General features: G+C 37.7%; 1 protein-coding gene and 1 non-coding gene across 8 annotated transcripts in view; both read right to left on the bottom strand.

Moving 5' to 3' along the window:
• LOC134224953 (serum response factor homolog) overlaps window positions 1–26,985 on the bottom strand; it is a 738,652-nt gene that overhangs the window by 603,379 nt on the left and 108,288 nt on the right. The window lies entirely within an intron of this gene.
• On the bottom strand, window positions 1,943–2,063 carry LOC134228218 (U5 spliceosomal RNA). Its single transcript, XR_009983881.1, has one exon. It is a non-coding gene; the product is annotated as a U5 spliceosomal RNA (small nuclear RNA).

Below are 26,985 nucleotides of genomic sequence, written 5' to 3' on the forward strand. Positions count from 1 at the left end.
ATGCTCAGGGAAGTCGAGACAATTTCTAATTCGCCTCCAATTGCCTAGACCGGCACCGGGAATCGAACCCAGCCACCCTCAGCATGGTCTTGCTTTGTAGCCGTGCGTCTTACCGCACGGCTAAGGAGGGCCCCTGTCAACAGTTTGCGGGTGCCAAAAATCATCAAAATAGGTTGGTTTTAATACATAAGGTTTTGTGGGTGCCCGGGGTCGTGATCTCAGCAATTTTTGTTTACTTTTCTGAGAAGGGCCCACAAATTATGCAACTCTGAACTCTAGACACTTCAACAGACATTGTAACAACCAGACCTTGGCTGCTGAATAAGATCAATGCAATCTATTGCTGAGCTTCTCGTTTCTGCAGCAATTGCAGCCCGATCAAGCGTCGTTATTTTTGACGTAAATTAGGTATAAGGGAAAGGCACGGATACAGGGTGAAAAATGGGAACTTTCAAAATGGAAACCATTACAAAATTTTTAAGATATTGAACGTTTGTAGCGCCTTTAGTTAACGATGCATTGTCGCGATTTTCATATCAATAAAATCAGAAACTCAACTCAATGTTTTGCTTTCAAAATAGTTTTCGGTTAATTGAAAGAAAATTTCATGAAAAAGTTTCCTTTATGATATGGTTATTAAAAATGAAGGTGGCAAGAAAAATTAACGAAATATTCAAAAATGTTCTCCGGAACCGTCTGTAGGAGTGACCGACTTGCGATAAGATTGAGAAATATCCCATGGTTTTAACCAATTTAGTTGTTCTGGGTACGAAATGCATATAAGATGGAGCTAGTGTTATAGATGTTGATGATAATGTAATACATGTATGTGACAAACTGTGAGCCAAATGTTCATTGCCTCACCGTTGAGAGAAAGGAATCGTTTGATCGCATATCCTAAAAACAAATCGAAATTAATAGCCAACTTTCTATAGCCACGGATTTAGTTGAACGAAACTGATCGCCCCTTAAGATAATTCATACAATTTGTTTGCAGCTTTCTGCAGGCTTTCAAACATTTTGATCGATTGCATTCTCCAAAGTCAATATGAAATCAACTAACGATTGAGTTGAACAAATTCGACAACATTAATCAAGTGACCTACAGAAAGCATCAAGTGACGAACCCGGTCACTTTACGCATTGCGAGAAACATTTACCCTCCTCTCCGGCAAATCACGAATGTGTTTTCGGTGTTAGGCGACGGATGTTTTTCACACAACTTTCGCCATAACTCTTTTTTTTTCGCCGCCAGCCTACCCACACCCGGTCACTCCCTCACGCAATTTGAGACTTCATCAGTTCGGCGACTTGTGCGTAGGCGTAGGTGACGACCTGGCAGTTCGCGGCGTACTCGCACTATCTCGCGATTGCAGCGGGCGGAAAGAATCGTTCATCGTTTCCAGTCGTCGGGTTGTACGTCGAAAATGCTCGCAATAAATAAGCCAATAAATTAAATGTAATTAGTCTTTCCACTCGCGCGACGGCGGTGAGCAAACGTCCATCTTGCCGAGTCGCGTCTGCTTGCGGACCGCACTGCCGCATGCCCCACCCGCAGCCCAGTCAAGAATAAATTATTGTGCTGTCCATTTGGGTTGTTTTCCGGTGGAGCCGCACCTCATTCTCCCTGGCCGATGGAGTTAGGGCAGGGGGTGCCAATGTTTGCGATTAGGGGAGAGTAGTTAAACTGCTGACGAAGTTTAATCCAACTGTGCCAACCTCGTCTCGATAATAAAGAATTTAAAAAAAGTTTTCCTTACTTCCTTTCATTATATTTTTTAGTTTCTATTTAAACCAAAAACTTCATTAAATATTTGGTCTGCTTTTACAACATTCGAAAATTGTATTTGTAACAAACCATTTTAATATATATAAAGTAAAATATTTTTTTTATTTTTGTTTTATTTTTATTTCGTCAATCAACGTATTTTTTTATGCTCGGTCCAGCTAACGATCGAGACTAAACAAAAATTTATTTTAGACTCATTAGAGTGTCCCTCTCCACGGAAATCTTTAGTAAAAGGCAAAAGATTAATTCGACATTTGAAGAGAGACCAGAGACCAAATTTGTTCAGTCATGTTCAATCGAGAGCCCTATCTCATTGTTGACCACATCCCTCTGCATCAACCGAAACGCATATTCTGTCACGCAATTGGCAGAAATCTAAACGCGCGGAAGGGGATGAATTATTAATAGGACGAACGGACAACGCTTATGATTGGCCAGCGCAGCGAGCCGGGTCTGCCGGTGGACAATTTGTCGCTTTTGAAACCCGAAGGGTGGCACATTCAATTGATCCATTGAGTTGGCGATTTCACGCACGTATCTTTCGGGTAATGGCGGTATTTGAATGGGGGGTTTTCAATTTTTATGACAACCGCTGCCCAATTGCGGAACGGTATGTACCGATTGTGGTTGAATCGACCGGAACGCCTTTTCGGGAGGCTGTTGGGATTCCAGGAGAGACGCGGCAGTAGAATACTAAATGTGGTTGCCGCAAGAAAATGGCTGACGGTGCCGGAGTTCGAGCCTTTTTCAAGAGAAGCCTGTCGGAAAGCACCAAAACATCAATTGAAATTGAAGACTTCAATGCGGTAATTTATATTATTACTGCTATCCAAGTTACTATCAATTGTAACAAAGTAAAAGTTATAAATCCTTATGAAATATGACAAAAAGCAGGGGGTATGATCCCGTCGCGTGAACCAAAATATTTATGTTTTTTGCAAACCTTCTAACAAGGAATTGTCTCCAGTCGAATTGACTTGAATTGCAAACTATGAGCTGTTCAAAATAGCTGTCCAGCCGAACATTTGGTGAATAAAGAAATTGTATGTTTACAATTTTATTAACTTTTTGACTGCGGGTACATGTTCGAGTCATCTGCGCATTGAAACGATTACCAGCCAATATTGATGTCCGTCATTGTGGCGAATAAAGTTCAGCCCATTAGTGCCATTGCACCATACTGACTTGTGTCTCATATTCGAAACATCGAAATTGAAATTAACTTTGAATCTTATGACCGGCTGCCTGTGGAGAAAGGCAACGGACCGGACCCACGATGAGCCCTCCTTGAAAATTGGCACGCGCCCGCTCCGGTCAACATGATGCATTTTCGGTCCTCGCTTGATCCGCTCCTCGACAGATCCAACACCCCACCTTCTCGGTTGGGTCCGGCACAGCAGCTGAGCCGGCGAGAGACAGCAGCACGGGCAAAAGATTTCGTTACTTAACAACTCTTTCTTGTTCGCTACGAGTCCCAGGCGAGGTCGCATGTTTTCCGCGACGTGGGTTCCAATCGTCCACCTCCCGCCAACCGGTCAGCATCGACGGCAGCCGATCGTCCCGCGTCTTCAGCACCGTTATTTGTTTTGGGATGTCTTTAAAATCTCACTTTTTATTAATGTTTTATCATTGAAGCCGGATTGGGGATTTCTTCAAGCGACATTATTTTGCCTTCTTCGTACCATAAAGTTTCACTGAAAGGCTGTGGTTCCACTATTAGAACTTGCGATAGGAAAATTAAGCTTGATAATCAAAATATCTTGAGCTTTTAGTGGAATGTCTTCACTTGTCATAAGACGAGTTCGTACAATTACATTTGATTCCACCATTTTATTGTATCTTCGACAGATACGTATTTCGACCTAAACAGTAAGGCCGTCTTCAGTGTCTCGTACTTGACGAGACGAGTCGAGTCTATGAAAATTAAGCTTGGTAAAAAAATATTCAAACATTTAAACGAACTGAGATATCATATCAACGGATAACGAAATCATTTGACTCAATTCGCGAATAACACCCCACCACTTCTGGGTAGATTAATCTGCTCTCTTCATAGTTTATTTTTCACTTGTCTCCCTCCGAAGGTGGTCGAGATACTGCTGCTGGCCCCCGGTGGAGGTTGTTCAAAGTTGTGATAAAACAAACATCTTATAAAGTGCTGAAATGTATTAGACCCCATGGGGTGTGGGGGCCCGATTATTGGCAGCGAGAGGCGCGAAAGGTTATACGCTACCATTGAGCAGCTGTCAGAAATTTTGACAGTAACAAGTTGTGCAATTTCCTCCGCTGCTGGCTCGGTTTCTGGATCCGTGGCACGGCGTGGTAAGCTCGCGTGTGCAGATTTTGTTTTTGTAGCACTTTTTTTGTTTCATTGTTTGCTTCTTTGAGCGCCCCGGATGGTCAATCTGTAAATATTGACCGGCGAACATTGCAAATTTTGACAACACGAGAATGGCTCCGACAGCCCACGTTGATGGTGGAAAGTGGATGAGTAATGGAATGTGTTATCAGCAAACTCCCAGCTCCCAACAGCGAGATGATCTGGCCCCCGAGATAAGCAAGATTGATGATGCTGATGGAATGCAGGGGACCCGTGATTGACACGATCGATAACATTTTGCGGATCTAGACTGCGATGTCATGCGAGATTATGGCTGATAGGTTTGTGAAAGGGGTGCAAGATGTGTAGATTAGATGTATTACAATATGTTATGAATGTAGCTTGTGAAAGTGAAAAATGAATGGTGCTTCGAATCACAGAAATATTAGAGGACAAGCTTTCAAATCAATTTTGGAGAACCTATTTACTAAAATTGGAAAACAAATGCAGATTGAGAACATTTCCAACTCAACAATTTCCTAGACCGAAGCCAATCCAAGCCAGTATGATGAACATGGTTTTGCTTTGTAGGCACGAATCTTACCGCTACGTCACTCGTAATTACAATGGTCAACGAAATTTGTCTTTTCATGAACTCATGATTTTATATTCATCTCGAAGATTGATTTTAACCGATTCAACACGGATTTTTTTTTTCGTCGTATTTCAACATGAATTTTGGACATACTGCTTCAAAAACGGATGCAAACCATAAAAAAGTTGAAAAATGGGGGGAAATATTTTTTTTGAGATTTTTTAGGGCTTCCAAACCTTCCTTGAGTTCAGATCTTGATGATCTACATAAACAACAAAGCGTTTTACAGGGCCTCAATCCTAATATGAAGTTGCAAATGGTACTTGAGACATAATTGAATTATTTTTATCAAACCGCAGTGTTACCAGAACATCAACGGTACTCCAAACCATTCTTGAGTTCAGATCTTGGAGGTCTACTAGATCAACAAAGTAATTCATAGGTTCCCGAACTTGTGTGTTAGTTGGAGAAACCTCTTGCGCCATCATTACACCAGTATATACAAAATACATCGTTCCCAGAATATTCACGGTACTCCAAACAATTCCTGAGTTCAGATCTTGAAGGTCTTCAAGACCAACAGAGTGCTTGATAGGTTACTGAGCTTGCGCGTCGGCTGTAGAAATCCCATGAGACATCATTACATCAGTATTTCAAAACAAAATTAACATTCCCAGAACAGCTATGGTACTCCAAACCATTCTTGAGTTCAGATATTGAAGGTCTACAACAACAATAGAGTGATTCGTAAGTTTCCAAGCTTGTGTGTTAGTTGGTGAAGCCCCATGGGACATCATTACACCAGTATATACAAAACACAATTTGCCCAGAATATTTCTGCGGTACTCCAAACCATTCTTGAGTTCAGATCTTGGGGGTCTAAAAATATTGATTCAACGGCTACTTAGCTTATGTATAAGTTGCAGAAACCCCATGAGACATCATAACACCAGCATATGAAAATTGTGATATTCCCAGAATATCTACGGTACCCCAAAGCATTATTAAGTTCAAGTATTGGAGGTCTACAAGATCAACAGAGTAATTCATAGGTTCTAGAGGTTGTATGCTAGTGTGAGCCCTATGGGACATCAATACACGGGTATATACAAATCATAAGATTTCCAGAATATCTACGATACCATACATGAGCTATTTCAACTCATAAAACTAGTAGAGACATCGAAGATCTTCATGTTGATCGATTTGAATATTAAGATCTATACTCAATGATAGTTTGAAGAGTCGTAGATGGCGAGCGAAGTATGTAGTATGTCTGCAATTGTGTTACAAGGTACCGTGGAGCTATACCAGCTGTTATGTGTCTAAAACGGTGTAACGAGGTATCTTGAAGCTATTCCAACTCATAAAAATAGTTGAGACATCGAAGATCTTCATGTTGATCGATTTGAATATTAAGATCTGTACTCAAGAACAGTTTGTAGTGTCGTAGATATTTAACGAATTCTGTGCTGTGTCTGTAATGGTGTTACGAAGTACGTACCGTTCAAACTCATAAAACTAATGAGGACATCGAAGATCTTCATGTTGATTGATCTGAATAATGAGATCTGTACTCGAGGATAGTTTGGAGAGTCGTAGATGTCGAGCGAAGTATGTAGTATGTCTGTTATTGTATTACAAGGTACCTTGGAGCTATTCCAACACATAAAAATAGTGAGAACATCAAAGATCTTCGTATCGAATAACAACGGCCAACGATGCATAAACTTCGCAGCCTCTTGCAGAATGGTAGTCCGAAGCGCCTTCTTTTCCCGCAAAAATATCCACAAGGCCACATGGAGATCACCTAATTAAGAAACGGAAAACCAAATCGACCACGTTCTAATTGACGGTGAATTCTTCTCCGACATCACGAACGTCCGCTCTTACCGCAGTGCGAATATTGAATCCGACCACTACCTCGTTGCAGTATGCCTGCGCTTAAAACTCTCGACGGTGTACAACACGCGTCGAAGTCGGACGCCGCGGCTTAACATTAGGCGGCTACAAGACGGTAGACTAGCCCAAGAATACGCGCAGCAGCTGGACGTGGCACTCCCAACGGAAGAGCAGCTAGGCGCAGCGTCTTTTAAAGATAGCTTGAGAGATATTCGATCCGCCATTGATAGCATTGGGGCCCTCCTTAGCCGTGTGGTAAGACGTGCGGCTACAAAGCAATACCATGCTGAGGGTGGCTGAGTACGATTCCCGGTGCCGCTCTAGGCAATTTTCGGATTGGAAATTATCTTGTCTTCCCTGGGCATAAAAGTATCATCGTGCTAGCCTCATGATATACGAATGCAAAAATGGTAACCTGGCTTAGAAACCTTGCAGTTAATAACTGTGGAAGTGCTTAATGAACATTAAGCTGCGAGGCGGCTCTCTCCCAGTAATGAAAAAAGTCACTTACTTAAAGTAATGAAAAAAGTCACTGCGCCTAAGGAAGTAAAGGTCCCTCGTAAGGCTCGTCCGGTCATTGTGATTAAACCGAAAGAGTCCAATCAGAGTAGCGATGATACTCGTAAATTTTTGAATAGTAAACTGGATCCGAAAACACACAGGATCAGTAACTTTAGAAACGGGAAAAATGGCTCTATTATTGCTGAGTGTGCAACAGGATTTAATGTTGATGTTGTGAAAAATGGCATTCAAAGCGATCTGGGTGAAAACTATAATGCTGTTGTTCCCTCATCGGTGCCAAGACTAAAAGTGATGGAATGTGCGATAAGTTTTCTTCCGATGAATTCATTCAGATTTTGAAAGATCAGAATGAAGACATCGCAATAAATGATGTTAAAGTAATAAGAATGTATGAAAATCCACGTTTTAAGTATAACAAGAACAATGTTGTTATTGAAGTCGATAAAGAGACTTATAGTTGTTTGTTGGCCGCGAGAAAAGTTAACATAAGGTTTGATCGGTGCCTTGTTGTTCCCGAAATTAGTGTTTTGAGATGTTTTCAATGTGGAGAATTTGGGCACATGAGTACGGATTGCAAAAACAGCATTGCGTGCTCAAAGTGCAGCGATCGTCACAAGACATCCGAATGCACGTCAACTGTATTGAAATGTGTCAATTGTATAAAAATGAATTCCGAACGTAAAATGAAATTGGACGTGAACCACAGTGCCTTCAGTACTGAGTGTAGTGTTTATAAGCGATTAGTTGAACGGAGCAGCTTACGTTTCAATGAATAGCAACCAAGTTCTAGTAGAAATGTGAGCAGATTCGATACTTTGTATTTGAATATTGCGGGTTTGTCTACAAACTACGTTGCATTGCGTAAGATTGTAGAAGATAAACGTCCATTTTTAGTGTTTTTATCTGAAACTCATATAGTCGACATTGAAGCATTTGATCAGTATAGCATTCCGGGTTATAGTGTAGCTGCTTGTTTATCACATTCTAGACACACTGGCGGTGTTGCTATTTATGTCAAAGAATCAGTTCAGTTCAAGCTTCAATTAAACGAAGTTTGTGATGGAAACTGGTTCTTAGGCATTGCAGTTGTACGTGGCATGAAGATGGGTAATTATGATGTTTTATATCACTCTCCCAGTGCAAGTGACCAGCATTTTATTGAAATTTTGGAAAACTGGTTTGAGTCATTTATAGATCCTAGTAAATTAAATGTAATTGCTGGTGATTTTAATATCAATTGGTGTGACGATTCCAATTCGAATCATTTGAAACATTTAGCAGATTTTTTTTAATTTGAAACAAAAAGTAAATTCTTATACGCGTATTTCCCAGCACAGTAGAACTTTGATTGATCATGTGTATACAAATTTTGATTCTGTAACTAGCGAAACGAGTGATGATTTAAAAGTAACTGATCATGAAACGCTAGTCATTAACGTTTCCGACAATAATAGTAATGATAGTAATTTAATTAAAATGAAGTGCTGGAGAAAATATTCTAAACAATTAAACGTGGATTTTCAAGAAAATTCCGGTAATATAGATGAAAGATCAGCTGTTCTTACAAACGTTTTGAAATCCTGTACCAATCAATTAGTAGAACAGAAGTTAGTAACTTTGCATAATTCTAACAGCTGGTATAATTTAGATCTTTTGCGCCCGAAACGTAAAAGAGATAAATTGTATAAAAAGTTTCGTAGAACTAATAATGAAAATCATTGGAATAGGTATCAGGTAGCGCGGAACAAATATTCGCAATCTTTGACACGTACACGTTGCGAGTATATTCAGAGGAAAATTTATCAGCATCAAAACAACAGCAAAGAGTTATGGAAAATATTGAAATCATTATTAAAGCCTAGTAGTTGCAAGCCGCGGTCCATAACTTTCAATGGCACATTAGAACAGTCAGAACAAGAAATTGCATCTAAATTCAACGATTATTTCGTCAATAGTGTCTTATCCATTAACCGATCTATCGAGTTAGTGGATGAGCCTGATGAAATAAAACAGCCGATAAATATTAACTGTAGATTTGATTGTTTTCACCCGATTACTTTTGAAGAACTTAAAAACATTTGCTTTTCTTTAGGTAAAACGGCTGGAGTTGATAATGTTAATGCTAGAGTTATTCAAGATTGCTTTCATGTCATTGGACGCAACTTCCTGGACCTTATAAATGAATCGTTACAAACTGGGCACGTGCCGCATGTTTGGAAGGAATCACTAGTGATTCCAATACAAAAAGTTGCTGGAACGATTAAATCCGAAGAGTTTCGTCCCATCAACATGTTGCACACATTAGAGAAAATTTTAGAACTTGTAGTTAAAGGCCAGCTAATTACATATTTAAATAGTAATAACTTGTTAATACCGGAACAATCAGGTTACAGGGAAGGTCATTCCTGTGAAACTGCATTGAACTTGGTATTATCTAAATGGAAGGAAACTATGGAGCGTAAAGATACTATTCTAGCTGTGTTTTTGGATCTCAAACGCGCTTTTGAGACAATTTCTCGGCCCTTATTGTTGAAAACTGTTAAGCGCTTTGGAATTTCGGGTTCTGCATACAAATGGTTTGAAAGCTATTTGTCCGACAGATCCCAACGGATTGCTTTCAATGATTATGTGTCGTGTCCCGTGGAGAATGACCTTGGTGTACCACAGGGAAGTGTATTAGGGCCCCTTTTGTTCATTATGTACATTAATGACATGCGACGGGTCTTACGTTATTGTGACATTAATTTGTTTGCTGATGATACTGTAATATTCATTGCAGCTCAAAATCTGGAGGAAGCGATTGAACACTTGAATGAAGATTTGCATTTTTTAAGTAGATGGTTGAAGTACAAACAGTTAAAATTGAATATTAGTAAAACAAAGTATATGGTTATTTCGCGAAATCGTTCAATTGATAATGTCTCTGTGAAAATTGATGACGAGACACTTGATCGCGTACAGGAAATTAAATATCTTGGCGTGATTATTGATGATAAATTGAAATTTGACCAACATATTGACAATGTCATCAAGGAAATAGCCAAGAAGTATGGAATCCTATGTCGACTGAAAAACGAATTAAATACAGCTAGTAAAATACAGTTGTACAAATCAATCATCTCTCCTCACTTGGACTTTTGTCCTTCCATTTTGTTTTTAGCAAATCAGACACAAATATCGAGATTGCAGCGCTTGCAGAATAAGATTATGCGTTTGATTTTAAGATGTAACAGATTCACTTCCTCAACTTTTTTGTTGGATGCATTGCAGTGGCTCTCGGTGAAGCAAAGAATTGTGTATTTAACAATGGTGTTCATTTTCAAAGTAGTAAATGGTTTGCTGCCTCGATATTTGTGTGATCGAATTGAAAGAGGAAGTGACATTCATAGATATAACACTAGAAACGCGGAGGATGTAAGAACACCCAACTTTTTGCATGGAGCTTCACAAAATTCTTTGTTTTTTAAAGGTATCAATGATTTCAATTCGATGCCTACACATATCAAACGTGCAACGACATTATCACAGTTCAAGAGACTTTGTGTTTCACACGTAAAAGCTGTATTTTAAGCAGCTACTTAGTTGACTTTTTAAAAATTATTGTATCTTGACGAAGTTTGACCTACGGATATTTTGTTTGGACAATTGTGTTTTTCAATTACTGAGGCACTAATAAACTATTTTGTTCGCCTCGATGATGATGATGGATTTTATATTTATTGACGTAATTGTAATTTGACTTTTTTCTTGTGTAGTCCACAAAAGTTTGAGTCTCGCGCGCGTAAAGCAGATATGAATGATTTTTAAATTTATGTACAGACTTGCGCTTTTTCAGCTGTTTCAATAATTCTGCGGATTAGTAATAGGCTATCTAGTAGAGTTTGGTTTCCGGTTGATACTGAAACTTTTGATATCGACGGAGCGGTAACACAAGTTTTGATTTTGTTGACAACGACATAGTTTATTAGATTATTATTGATGCTTTCGAGTGGCTAACGTTACTTGTAATAACATGAAACGCGATTCTTGGTGGAACTTTTGAAATCTGTGCGAGAGGTATCACAAGTTTTGCATTTTTATGAACTCGAAGCATCACTACTGATACTTATGAGAATCTGTAGATGAATTAAACAGTTTTTACATTTATTATTTTTGCTGGATAGTAATGGAAAGTTATGAAATTTATATCTGTGATGGTAATCAGATCGTTTTTGTTTTGTTTTGCAAATCTAATTAAATTGTTGAAAAATTAAATTCAATTAATTATCTTAAAGATAAATCGTCTAGCTCAAACCTTTGTAGGGGTATGTGGCGGGACCATCATCATCATCATCATCATCATCCCAGTGTGGGGATGTAATGCCAATAAGAAGAAGAAGAAGCACCGCAACCGCTGCACTTGGCACGGTGCCCCCGGATCAGAGAAACGACTGGTATGACGGCGAATGTGAACAGTTAGTAGAAGAGAAGAATGCAGCATGGGCGAGATTGCTGCAACACCGCACGAGGGCGAACAAGGTACGATATAAACGGGCGCGGAACAGACAAAACTCGATTTTCCGGAGGAAAAAGCGTCAGCAGGAAGATCGAGACCGTAAAGAGACGGAGCAACTGTACCGCGCTAATAACACACGAAAGTTCTATGAGAAGTTGAACCGTTCACGTAAGGGCCACGTGCCACAGCCAGTTGGCAATGTGTAAGGACATAAAAGGGAACCTTCTTACGAACGAGCGTGAGGTGATCCAAAGGTGGCGGCAGCACTATGAAGAGCACCTGAATGGCGATGTGGCAGACGAAGATGGTGGTATGGTGATGGACCTGGGGGAACGCGCGCAGGACATAATTCTACGGGCTCCTGATCTCCAGGAAATCCAGGAGGAGATTGGCCGGCTGAAGAACAACAAAGCCCCTGGGGTTGACCAACTACCAGGAGAGCTATTTAAACACGGTGGTGAGGCACTGGCTAGAGCGCTGCACTGGGTCATTGCCAAGATTTGGGAAGAGGAAGTTTTGCCGCAGGAGTGGATGGTAGACGTCGTGTGTCCCATCTACAGAAAGGGCGATAAGCTGGACTACCGCGCAATCACATTGCTGAACGCCGCCTACAAGGTTCTCTCTCAAATATAATGCCTCCGACTAGCACCAATTGCAAGGGAGTTCGTGGTGCAGTACCAGCCAAGCGGATCGGACTAGTCATCAACACGTCGAAGACGAAGTACATGATAGGAAGAGGTTCAAGAGAAGACAATGTGAGCCACCCACCGCGAGTTGGCATCGGTGGTGACGAAATCGATGTGGTAAAAGAATTTGTGTACTTGGGCTCACTGGTGACTGCCGAAAATGATACCAGCAGAGAAATTCGGAGACGCATAGTGGCTGGAAATCGTACATACTTTGGACTCCGCAAAACGCTCCGATCGAATAGAGTTCGCCGCCGTACCAAACTGACAATCTACAAAACGCTCATTAAACCGGTAGCCCTCTACGGACACGAGACCTGGACGATGCTCGTGGAGGACCAACGCGCACTCGGAGTTTTCGAAAGGAAAGTGCTGCGTACCATCTATGGTGGGGTGCAGATGGCGGACGGTACGTGGAGGAGGCGAATGAACCACGAGTTGCATCAGCTGTTGGGAGAACCATCCATCGTTCACACCGCGAAAATCGGAAGACTGCGGTGGGCCGGGCACGTAGCCAGAATGTCGGACAATAATCCGGTGAAAATGGTTCTCGACAACGATCCGACGGGAACAAGAAGGCGAGGTGCACAGCGGGCAAGGTGGAGGACGATTTGCGGACCCTCAACAGACTGCGTGGTTGGCAACTTGTCGAAACGAGTCGAGTCAAGTACGAGACACTGAAGACGACCTTACAGTTGAGGCCGAAATACGTATATGTAAAAGTAATACGAGGGAGTCCACGACGTTGGGCATAAGTACGTTAGGCATAAGGACGTTAGGCATAAGGACGTTAGGCATAATGGACGTCAGGCATAACGGACGATAGGCATAATGTACGTTAGGCATAATGGACGTTTGGCATAATTCTGTCTTCTTTATGTCATGGGCTGTTCTTTGGGTAATTTTATGCCTAACGTCCATTATGCCTAACGTACATTATGCCTATCGTCCGTTATGCCTGACGTCCATTATGCCTAACGTACTTATGCGTAACGTCCTTATGCATAACGTACTTATGCCTAACGGGGTATACCCAATACGAGGTGGTGGAATTAAATGGAGTTGTACTAAACTCGTCCTATGACAGTGAAAACACTCCACTAAAAAGAGCTTAATTATTTTCTTGATCTTTACAATGCTAAAGTTTAAAAAAAAATGCGTAGAAGCCAAACGGTTTAAAATTTAATTTTAAATTGTACTTAGAAATGTTGGTAAAGAATACGGAAATAAAGCAAGATGAATATACAATTTCGTTTTTAAACTGTTAACTGGTATTTCAGTTTCCATAAATATAGGAATTTTACATGAAAAAATATTGTTTTAATCAAACAATAATGTTAATGTCAAATAATAACAAAAATCGAATATCTTTTTACAAAAACCCAAGTTTTTTTAATTATGAATTAATATGTAATTAATTTACGAAATTCAATTAATTTCTATGTTAAATACGTAGAATTGATAGAATTGAAATTAATTAAATTTCGTAAATAATTACTACTTTGGTAATAGAAAAGTAAAAATGAAAGAATATAAACCATTTTTTTGTTTTGTATTAATTTATTGATGTCTTATTAATTTATTTTTAGAGCATAATAAAATATTTATTCTGTAGTGAATTTAATTCAAACTTTATGAAATTTAAAAAATAATAACTTCGAGATCACACAGGTGTTGTCTGAATATTGCTGTTTCAAGAAGTTCGTACATAGGTTCGGGATTACCTACACAGTGCCCAAACTGCTCGGAATAAGTGAGGTAGAATCGACAGAGCAGCTGCCCAAGTGGCAAATCTAAGACTACTAAAATTTATTCAAAATTCTAATCCCAAACATCGTCACGTTCGTGACGGGTTCTACAGTCCCTAAGCCTGCAGTAACAAGGAATCAGCGTGATTCTTACCCCGAACAACTCTCCAAAAACTTTCACTTACATGCACCATTCATCAGATATATATCAATTATCACTCGGTATTTCAAAAGCGCAACCTCTTCAGCAGGTGATTCTTATCTATTGATTTCATAATTGAAGATTAGCTCCGTGCTTTTCCTGTTTATACCAGATACAAAAAAAAAATTAAGCAGCTGTTAACATTTGTAACATAATCATATTCAAGATAACCGCAAGGCCTTTGCCACATAAAGCGGGTTTAATATGGATACGATTGTTTTATTCCAAGTTTTACCAAGAGTCGTGCATTGTATTACAATGCTGGGATTCCACATGAGCGAAAATTGGGAGCCATATTACTAATGAAGTAAAAATTGTATCATAAAATTGTAACTATTATAAACTGAACGATATCGATTCAACGATAACATACAAAAAGCTTTATAATTCATCTTTTATGATCAATTTTCTACTGTCATAAGACGAGTTTAGCATAATTCCATTTAATTCCACCACTTCGTATTACTTTTACATATACGTATTTCGACCGTAAGGTCGTCTTCAGTATTTCGTACTTGACTCGACTCAAGTTGAGTCGACGGTAAATTCGAAAGCGCAAATCGTTTTTTTGCATTCTTCGGAAAAAAAATATTCAGAAGTTTCTAACATAATGGATTATACTGTAAAGATAAGTATGTTTAGTTGCTCAAATATTTATTTTGAATCTATTCCTTCCTGATCTGAAAGCGAATCATAAATGTAATTAGATTCAAAATATTCTCAAATGCCATGTTACGAATGGTTTTGCTCTTTAAGACTCTTCGTGATAATCTTGTAAAAGTGTAGAAAATTATGATGAAACCATGTTGCAAAAAACTAGGCAGTTTTAAGATATTCTTATTCTGTTTCTCTACAGCATTGTGCAGAGATAAGTCGTACAAAAGTCCTTTCGACTCAGGCGTTAGGTCCGCGTGGATTGTGGGTGACGAGTGATGTCGGGACTTCATTTTTGATTGCCTTGACTCTTGACTTGGGTTCTGGTCAGATTCCTATCGACCTCGTTTATTTCTTTGTTGAGGTTCACCTGTCGGATGTTAATTTCGTCTTCGCTCTTTCGTGGGCCTGCCAAACACCACGTCGAGTTTCCGTTGATATCGCTTTTCAACGGCATCGCCGATGGGGCTTCGAATTTGGGATCCAGTCTTATGAGGACGCTGGGCCCGAGTTGTAGAACGTAGACATAATCGTTTGATGAACACTTGGTTTGATGCATTGAGGACCAATTGGATCACTGGATTTTGTAAGCTTGCAAGAGCTACCGTGGACTTCTTGATCCGTGCTTCTATGTCGATCTTGGCTCCGCCATTAAACTCTAGCTGGCTTCAAGGATGTTAGAGGATTTCGATCTTCTTAACAGTTTGCCACTGCTACGAAAACTTCGCACAAAACTTTCAGAAAAATGCATAGTAACATGATACCCCGCCAGTTGTCGTCACTAGTTGTCACTTAGATGCCTTGCATCCAATCGACCGGAAAAGCCGTGGTATCTCAAGTATTGCAGAATGGTTTATGCAGTATTTGCGCGGATGTCATGGGGTCGGCTTTGGCGGTCGATCCTTGGGGTCTTACTGGGACTCGGAGGCTAAATCTTTGCACTCTTGGCGGCACATGCCAAGATCTAATGGTTGGTCTGACGTCGAAACTTGAAATTTTTATGCAAATGCAGCACCCAAAAATGATAAGGGGCCGTCCAGAAACCACGTGGTTATATGTGGGGGGAGGGGGGGTTTGGGAAATGACCACGATAAGCCACATGGGGGGAGGGGGGGTGTTGCTCTCGAACCACGTGGTTTTTTTTACACGAAAAACTTTTGGTGAATAACAATAGCGTTGTAAAAAATACAAATCATTCAAATTTAATGATATAATCATTAAACAAAAAGCGCATCTAAGGGCTGATGCCCACGTAGCGTCTTTTCAACTCAGCGTTAAAAAGACGTAGGTGTGCATCGAGAAAAATCGATAACGCAGCGTCGGTCGCAACGCCGATGCATATCTGCATTATTTGACCATATTAGCCTAAGATCCTATATCCATACAAAAATAAACGCAAAAACAGGTTGCGATTCAGTCTCAATTTCAACAAAAAAAATTGGAAAGGTGAAATGGAAAAATATTTTTTAAAAATTCCGCCGCAGATGGTTTTTGTTATCACGCCGCCGACACTTTTGCATCAGCCACAATTTTGAAAAATGTTCATGTTTTTACAATAATCCAAGAAAAAATCTTAAGAAGGAAAATTCAAAAGAATTTCTTGTGGATATTCAAGAAAAATCAAGTAAAGAAATTCCATAGAAACTTTGACATTACTTCATACAATCCGGATAAAGTGCTGGCATTCAGATTTTTTTTTGAGCAATTCTCTCTGAAAAAATTTTCCTTGTAAATTTTGCTACAAATTGATAATAAAAAAAAAAAACAATACCTTCATCTCCAGTGTAAATTCCGAAAAAATTTCCTTAAAACTCCGAAAAAAAATTCCATGTGAATTCTGTCTGAAAATTCAAAACAGTCCCGTGGGAAATACATATAATTTTCGGTGGAAAAACATTCTAATGAATTTCTTCGACAAGTTCTTCCGAATCTTCACCAGAAATTCTTCTTCATTTCCAAAAGAAGTTTTTCGAACATTTTAAGGAGTGCACTTCAAAATGGTCAGTCTCCAGTTAGCTTTGCGAGCAAAGGCATAGGATTGCCAATCCGGAGATTACAAGTTCGCTTCTCGTTCCTGTCTAGGATGTTTTCGGGTGGGAAACATTCTCGACACCCTAGGTATAGTGTATCCATCGTACTTGCTACACAACATATATAATCGTGCAATGGCTGGCATATAAAAGCTTTCAATTTATAACTGAGGAAATGCTAATAGAATATACTAAGTTGAAAAGCAGACCAACTTCCAGTTGGAATATAGAGCCAATGCCACATGAAACACTTTGATGTTTCCGTTGATTTTTCTTTTTCAATTTTGTAATTTTGAAATGAAAATTTTTCGGAATACTTTTTACGCTCTTTGTGAATTCACTTTTCACATTTTTTAGAAAATTTCCAAGTATTTGTTCATTCGAGGCATTATTTAGGATTTCCACGGGACAGTCTATGGATTATCTTCAAAAAATACTTTGGATTTTCAAAGAATAAATCTTTAGAATTCTCAAGGTTCATGTTTTTTAGAATTTGAACCAGAAATCATTTCAAAATTTCATCGGGAATTCATTCTTCTTCGGGAAGTCATTTTGATTTCTTTGTAGGTTCAGCTAAACATTGCTTTAAATCTTTACCATGCATAAATGCACAGGAAATGATTTAGAAATTTTAAGGAATTTTCACATCAGAAAATCTTTAAAAATTTGATTTAAACTACTGGATGATGACTACTGGAAATGCTTCAAAAGTACAACTTTTACAAATACTACAAAAGTACAATTTTTTCGTTATTTCCATTTGTAAAAACATTGGAATTTCTTCGGGAAATTCATTATTGGTGTTTCAGATGAACTTTTTTCGATTTTCTACTAGAAAATCTTGGGAATTTCCATCGGAAATATTTTGGCATATTCCGAATAATTTATTTTTGAAAACGAAAAAAAAATTCCATTGGAAATTTAGAAGAATTTCCTGTGAAGATTCATTAAAGTTGCCCAGGATTTTGATAAAAATCTTTAGAGATTCTGTAAAAAACGTGAGCTGGATTTTTTTTCTAATTTATACTGGAAATTCTTCGGAATTTGATGTTTATTGGAATTTTCATCGTAAATATGCATTTCGGATCCTTCTACAGGTTCTTCTAGCTCTTCAAAATTTCTACCGAACATTTTTCGGAACTCTTCCACAGAATTTCGGAAAAAAATGTCGTTGAAATTCTAAAGATTTTCCGGGGAGACTCCGAATAATTTCTTATCAATATTCCGAAGGGTTTCCCTTGCAACTCCAGAATAATTATTCTTGAAAAGTAAGAAGATCTTGGAATTTAAAATTGATAAATGCAATAAATGTAGGAAATAATTTAGGCTTAAGAAGCCTAGTTTTTATGATATTGAATAATTAGGATAATTGATCGAAAAAAATAATAATGCACCTAAATGTTCTAAATGCACAAAATTCTAGTAGTGCGCATGAAAAAGGTTATGACATAGAGAAGCTTGCAAAAATCAACATGAAATTCTAAATAAAATGTTTTTTAAATTCATAAAAGGGTCTTAGAACTAAGGAGATTCCTGCGATATGGAAAAAAAGTGGCAGTGTTCCAGAAAAAAACACTCCAATTCCTAAAACAATCTAGGTTAAAAAATAGTGTTATAATAACGATTGAAATTGAATTCCAAAATAAATCTCAACCCTTTCAGTAATGATGGGTCATATATGCCCAGCGTTTTAGATTGTCTATAAAATCACAAAAGAGAGCTAGGCCACCATTTTCTTCAGTAAAATTGTTCATCTAGATATTGGCTTTACAGAAAAATATGGGAGTTCAAATTTGACTGACCATTAAAACTCAGATATCCGAAACCTTGGGAAGATTTCGATTCTAAGAGCATGTAAATAAAGTTTAAATGTTTGAATCATTCTGAACAGCTGGGTGGTCAGATAAGATGGGTCATCCTGAACGTTAAGCCAGTGATTAATATTCAGGAATACGAGATGCTCAAGGTACTTCAAAATGCTCTCAAGTTCAGCCCACGAATCTACCATATCAATCAAGACATTTGCAATGTTCTCATCATCGGTATATACTCAATTCGATGAAATAAGCATATGATCCTAATTTCCATTAACATGAGATCCAAGAGACAAGGTACCCAAAATTATCTTGAGTCAACATCAAGTTGCACAATGACTATGAGGTTTGTTCGCAAACTGTTTTTGTAGGGCCTTAGAAGCACTGGGTTCACGGACTTGAATGATCAAGTAGAACATAACGACTTCCAGGACGTTTTGTATAACCTAAAAAGTCTGTAGTAGCTTGTATAAATAATAATTGAAGTCATATCAACCCAATGGACCTACTGGGATATTATATCATACATCATTCATAAGTTGGTTAATTGGATAAATTGAATGATCCGAACTCCAAAATAATAATTGGCCTATAATACATTCATTCCTCTATGAGTCGCTTATGCAAGGACCATTGACTGAAGCATATTCGAGATGTGGAATAGAAGTTTTTTGGAAAATTATTGCAAAGAACCATCAGAGTGACCAAGAAAATATTTTTAGTATGGCATCATTGGTTTCCACGAGTCGATATCAAAATAAAATTTCAATGAAGAAATAGAAATTTTGAGAGATGAGCCAGCTCTGGATTGAAAATCTCTTTAGTAGAGAAAAAATAGAAATTTTCCATAATAAAATAGGAAATTGTCAAGAAAGAACAATAATACACACAACAATAATAAATTAGCACTTGTAGAAGCAAAAAATTGCAATTATGAAATAATAATTTTCCATAAAGAAATCAAAATGTTCAACGAAAAAATACAAAATTTTCATGAAAAAATCAATATTAGCAATGAACAATTAAAAAAATATTTTATAATTATTTATTTCTAATATTGATGATTCTGAAAACAATACTGAAATTTCTACAGGAATGCTACTCAAAAGAAACAACAGTAGGAGGTTTTATTTGCATCTCATGGGATTACATATTAACTTTGTGATTCTCTGATAAACTTTTCGTTGTAGGAGTTCAGTTCAGATGCTTCGCTGAGGTTAATATCTTAAGAATTTCCAGTACCTACAGAGCTATGGGATATTTTGTGATGAACTTTATAGTTATTTAAAAAAACACTTATAAAAAATTAAAAAAAAAAAATTAAAAATATAGGGATATTTTGGAAAATTTCTAAACTATTATAAATTTTTCTCGAAATTTTTATAAGATATTCGCTAGTCCACATTTTTTTGTATCCTCCTGATGCATTGAAGGTGTGCGAGTTCTAGATATCATAATACCTGATACACATTACAACATGATAACATCATCAAAATTTTCGAATTCATGAAAATTAATAATTTCCGTGCTGGGTTTAGTTTGATTTTGAATCAATTGAAATTGTCCATCTTCAAAATTGATCGGATTAACCATATGTTTTAGTTACATAAGTTTTTTTTTATTTTTGTACTTGAAAAAACCACGTGGTCATGGGGGGGGGGAGGGGGGGTCTGCCAAATGACCACGATAAGCCACATGGGGGGAGGGGGGGGTTGAAAATCTTCAAAAATATGACCACGTGGTTTCTGGATGGCCCCTAATCAAAATATTTCAGTATTTTTCTCCAAAATTTTTAATCTCTTCTGCACAAGATTAGTGTCAGCCCTATCCTTTAAGGTGGTCACTGTATCAAACTGTCGGTAACAAGGAGAAAATATTTTTCGTATCTAAAAAAAAAACAATGCGGACGTAAACGTCGAAATTGTACCGGAAAGAGCCTAAATACATTTTTTTTTAATTTTTCAAATAGCGTTTTTGACTATGTTTTTTTCATCTTCCAAACTAAGACGTACATGTTCATAATACACTACTGCTGTACCGTCGACCAAAAACAGCTGAATTGATGGATGCCCCTACCAGGGGTAGTACACTAATTGCCGTATCCTAACGGAAATATCAATTCTATACTTTTGCATCTAATTCTATCAAGAACATGTACGTCTGAGTTTGGCAGATGATATTAGCATTTCCATATTATTGTAAATCGTTTAACTTCACGTAGAAGTAATAAACTCAAATCATCAATTAGTATGTTTTTTTCATTTGACGGTTTACAAATTTTTTTTTTTTTTTTTTTTTTTTTTTTTAGCTAATTTTATTTGCTAATTATCTAATACATGCATTCATCTCTTAGACTAGGTGTTCCGTGTTTTCTTAACACTATCATCCTTATTTACTATGTTACGCTTTTAGTTATTATTAATACATTTCAATTGCCTCTAGCAGTTAGAATTTTTTCCTCTGGTGGAATTGAACCATGTAGGAATTACAATGTTTTCTACTTAAACTAAACTTAACCTATTTTATACTAAGGGTACAGGAGTTAATCGTTGCAATAGAAGATTGCAACGATTTTTGTCTAAAATTGAAATTATTTTGTTGGACATTTGTTGCAATGTCTCAATATTAGAAATTCTATGAAGTTCATTGGTACTATACCACGGAGGCAACTTCAGAATCATTTTCAAAATTTTATTTTGAATCCTCTGGAGTGCCTTCTTTCTGGTATTGCAGCAACTAGCCCATATTGGCACAGCATACAACATGGCAGGTCTAAAATTTGTTTGTAAATCAAAAGTTTGTTCTTAAGACAAAGTTTTGATTTTCTGTTTATAAGTGGATATAGGCACTTAATATATTTGTTACATTTGGCTTGAAGGCCTTCAATGTGATTTTTAAAAGTTAATTTTGATCTAGCAGAAGTCCTAAATATTTAGCTTCGCTGGACCAATTAATTGGAACCCCATTTATAGTGAAAACATGTCTGCTAGAAAGTTTCAAATAAGAAGCTCTCGCCTTATGTGGTAAAATGCTGAGTTTTGGAAGCATTCGGGAAATTTTCCATTTTTGCAAATAAATGGAGAAAATATCCAAACTCTTTTGCAATCTACTACAATGACACGAAGGCTTCGCCCTTTGGCTGAAAGGCCCGTGTCATCTGCAAACAAAGATTTTTGACACCCTGGTGGTAAATCAGGTAAGTCAGAAGTAAAAATGTTATACAATATGGGCCCCAGTATGCTGCCTTGGGGGACACCAGCCCTTACATGTAATCTATCAGATTTAGAATTCTGATAGTTTACCTGCAGCGAGCGATCTGATAAATAATTTTGGATCAGTTTAATGATGTACAGAGGAAAATTAAAATTCATCAATTTTACAATCAAACCTTCATGCCAAACACTGTCAAATGCTTTCTCTATATCAAGAAGAGCAACTCCAGTCGAATATCCTTCAGATTTGTTGAGCCGAATTAAGTTCGTAACTCTTAATAACTGATGAGTGGTTGAATGCCCATGGCGAAAACCAAATTGCTCATCAGCAAAAATGGAATTGTCATTAATATGAACCATCATTCTATTTAAAATAATCTTTTCAAACAGTTTGCTTATTGAAGAAAGCAAACTGATTAAGGATAACTAGAAGCCTCAGCTGGATTTTGTCCGGCTTCAAAATTGGAACAACTTTGGCGTTTTTCCATTTATCTGGAAAGTATGCCAATTGAAAACATTTGTTAAATAAATTAACCAAAAGGATAAAGAGCTCTCAGGAAGTTTTTTGATAAGTATGTAGAAAATACCATCATCACCCGGGGCTTTCATATTTTAAATTTTCTAGTAATAGATCTCACTTCATCCAAATTGGTTCCCAACGAAGGGTCAAAAACATTCTCTTGATTGAGAATGTCTTCGAAGCTCCGTGTAACCTGATCCTCAATTGGACTAGTGAGACCTAGACTAAAATTATGGGCACTCTCGAACTGCTGAGCAAGTTTTTGAGCCTTTTCGCCATTTGTTAATAAAATTTTATTTCCCTCTTTAAGCGCTGGAATTGGCTTTTGAGGTTTTTAAGAATTTTTGTTAATTTCCAAAAGGGTTTCGAACTGGGATCCAACTTCGAGACATTATTCTCAAAGTTGGTATTTCTCAGAATAGCGAAACGTTTTTTAATTTCATTTTGCAAATCTCGCCAAATAACTTTCAACGCGGGATCGCGAGTTCTTTGGTATTGCCTTCTTCTCACATTTTTAAGACGGATCAGTAGCTGAAGATCGTCGTCAATAATAATGGAGTTGAATTTAACTTCACATTTCGGAATTGTAATGCCTCTGGCTTCGACAATTAAATTTGTCAAAGATACGAGAGCATTATCAATATCACTTTTGGTATCGAGAGGAATATCAACATCAAAATTCCTATCGATATACGTTTTGATAAATCCCAATCAGCTCTATGATAATTAAAAGTAGAGCTGATTGGATTATAAATGGCTTCTTGTGAGATTTCAAATGTCACAGGAAGGTGATCAGAGTCAAAGTCAGCATGAGTTACCAATTGGCCACACAGCTGACTTGAATCCGTTAAAACTAAATCAATTGTAGAAGGATTTCGAGTGGAAGAAAAACAAGTTGGTCCATTGGGATATTGAATAGTATAATATCCCGCAGAACAATCTTCAAATAAAATTTTACCATTGGAATTGCTTTGAGCATTATTCCATGAACGGTGTTTGGCATTGAAGTCACCAATTACGAAGAATTTTGGTTTGTTGCGAGTCAGAATTTGAAGATCAGCTTTCAACAAATTCTTTTGCTGCCCATTGCATTGAAAAGGCAAGTAGGCTGCAATGAAGGAAAATTGTCCAAAATTTGTTTCAACAGAAACTCCCAAGGTTTCAAAAACTTTGGTTTCAAACGAAGAAAATAATTTATGTTTGATACGTCTATTAATGACAATGGCGACCCCACCACAGGCGCTGTCAAGACGATCATTTCTGTAGATAAAATAGTTTGGATCTCTTTTAATGGAGAGTCCTGGTTTTAAATACGTTTCAGTTATAATGGCAATATGCACATTATAAACTGTTAGGAAGTTGAATAATTCATCTTCCTTACCCTTTAGAGAACGGGCATTCCAATTTAGAACTTTCACACAATTATTTGGATCCATTGAAACGGAGTCCGATAACATTTTTTTGTGTGTACTTTATACCAACCTGAACAGCTTCAGGAATGGTATTTGCTTTGAACATTGCATCAATCATGTGATGCAATTGTTCAGTTAAAAAATCAAAATCGGAAGCAGTCATGCTACCTGAATCGGCAACATGACCGTTATTTTCCGTTGGGACATGGGTATAAACCTCATTTTGAGAAGAGAAATTTGGTCTACCAGCAGCGATGTTTGCATACGTAGGTACATTGGAAAAATTGGAATTTACTGAAGTGCTTGCTACCCGTTGACGAGCTGCAAAATTTGTTTGTGAATTGTGGTGGGTATGAATTGCTCGACCGGTAACCGGTTTCGAAATTTGATGACGGTTTACAAATGGTTTTTGGCTTCAGTCGCTTAAGATTGAGACAAAGTTTTGAATATGAACCAAGAAAAGATGGGACCGGATTTTACCCAATCGGCGCATTTTATACATGTTTTATCTACTCGAGCCAATGTTTTAGCTAATCAGTTGGATCCGTGAGTTCAAACGGGACACGCGGACGAAAATATCATTCAAGCGAAAATGCCATTAAGCAGAAAGAACCATATGGCCAAAAAAATCATTTGTTCGGCCATACGACATTTTCGGCGGTGTGGCCAAATGCATTCTTGGCCATATTTTAAATCTACTTTATTTGAGTAATTTTTAAAACTTTGTTTAAGTTCATCACTTATTTTCGCCCAAACGATCTATTCGGCCATACGGCTTTTTCGGTCAAATGACTAGTTTAGATAAATGATATTTTCGGTAGTATGTACTTTTCGACCAAACGACATCAACGGCCAAATGAATTTCGGCCGGATAAATTTTGGCCTTTAGTCAAAATTATATTATGGGCTTTTTTCTGTGATAATTATACTACCCAGAGCGAAAGGGAGTAGATGAAAGTAATGAAGATACAGATTCGAGTGCTACCACAAGCGAGTGGCAAGTGAGATATGATTAGAAACTGAAAATTAACAGAGGGCCATATGTGAAAACAATCCTTGTTGAAATCTCTGTTATTCTACCGAACATCAACACAGGAACGGCTTGGAAAGTGATGTGGTGATCACTGGTGAAAATCTCGTATTTTCCAGTCAGACTTCATCATCTCAATTTTGTCAAAATTGTATTGATTGAGTATTTATTCGAATCGTGTTTAGGGGAAAAAGGGCAGTATGCCCTAGCTAAGCATAGACTGCTTTTATGCCCTAACTATAACGATTTTCATGGGTGTTTCTAACTCATGCAACAGTTAAACAATATAGCTAGCTGATGCCATATTAAAATTTAAAAAAATCAATCATACCAATATTTCGTTGTCGGAAAATTCATGAGGCAAAACGCCTTTTAGCCGGCAGCTCTTAGGGAACAACGCACCACGCGTCGGCAAATGAGCATTCTGGTATGGACAGTGCATGGAGACGCGTAGTACATTGTAGGTTAGTTCCACTAGGGCGTTTTGCATCGCCAAAATGGTAGGGGGAATGACGGCTTTGGCAGGTTTCGTTCTATTATTGTCAGGGGGGTTTTATATGACTGATTATGCTCAAATTTGGCCTAAACATTCTTTGGATATCAAAGAATATTGTGGCCAAATTTCATAAAATTTGGTCGACAAAAACCCCCCTGACAATAATAGAACAAAACCTGCCAAAGCCGTATTTTCCCCTACATGTTTCATAGAAATGTGGAAAATTTCGGTTTTTTTCCAACCTTCCTAACTTTTATTTTGAAACTTTTTTTGCCTAACCTACATAATTTCTGGTCTAGTCTTATTACGGCCATACCAAAAATGGTAAATATGAGGGAATACCCAAAAGGCGTTTTGGCCGCTGCGTTTTGAGGCCTCTTCCCCTAATATCACTTGCATCATAAATCATATAATAGGTTTGAAACGCGGCAAATAATCAATTACATTTGAAGATTAAAATGATACAATTTCTTGAGGGCAATAAACTACACTTCCGCCATTATTTCAAATGTAAAAATCTTACACGCTTAGAAAAAAATACCTAATATTAGATACTTTCCACTTAAATCGGAGGTTTAGTGTGGAAACCCAAAATTATGTAATTTTTTCTTGAGTAAAATATAAGTAAAATATATTAAATTTTAAATAGAAACTAACCAAAAGTTAGGAAAATTTAACATAACATTTATAAACAAGAGATTACTTAACGTTGAATTCCCACACTTTACTGCTTTTGTTGAGTAGTTTTGCTCTTAATTTTATGGCAACAAAGGGAAGGGGAGGGAGATGCAGAAGAAAAAAAGTGCATAATTTATTCATATTTCATTGGAACTATATGACAATTCTATCGAAATATCATCCAGTCCCCCTCAAGATCCCATTTTCTTCTAATCGGTGTTCCATATGGGATGTAGATTTCTGAGTGTAGATTTTCTACACCAAGCAATTGAATTCATAAACTATGCTATATCTTCTTGTATCCAAACGATTCTTGCCACATGCATTTCTACTCTCTTCAAAGATGTTTGGCTTTAGTGTGGTGTAGGATTTTTTGTGGTTAGAGTATAAGAAATAGAACGTCAATCTTCAACACCAATTACTCCGTTTTCACGCGACAAGTTAATCCAAAAAGAAATCCTGCACATAACCAAGCAGAAAATAAAGTAAATTCAATTCGTCAGCAGCACTGCCATCAAATTCACCGAATTACGTCACCTAAATTTCTTCTCTTAATGGCCAACATGTACGATTTTTACTCAACTCATCTCCCACACACGAATCCCACCAACAAGCAACCGTCATTAGGCGGACTGGGACTACCGTGGCTGACAGTCAACACAAACGGGCCACACGTCCCTCCCGCGGCACGATCCCATCCCAAACAATCTTTCCACCGATTCAGCCGTAAATTCAGTGTCTACAGTTTGGGATTGTTTATTTTTAAAATCAGTCCATTCATGAGACGCGCACGCTCATCCTAAGTCTGCCATCAAGCTTCCCAGCATCCGAGGCCATCTGATTCAAAGTAAACAACGCTTCCCACAGCAGCAGCAAAGAA

This window comes from Armigeres subalbatus, chromosome 3, assembly GCF_024139115.2.
Source record: "Armigeres subalbatus isolate Guangzhou_Male chromosome 3, GZ_Asu_2, whole genome shotgun sequence".
In the NCBI taxonomy this organism is placed as follows: domain Eukaryota; kingdom Metazoa; phylum Arthropoda; class Insecta; order Diptera; family Culicidae; genus Armigeres; species Armigeres subalbatus.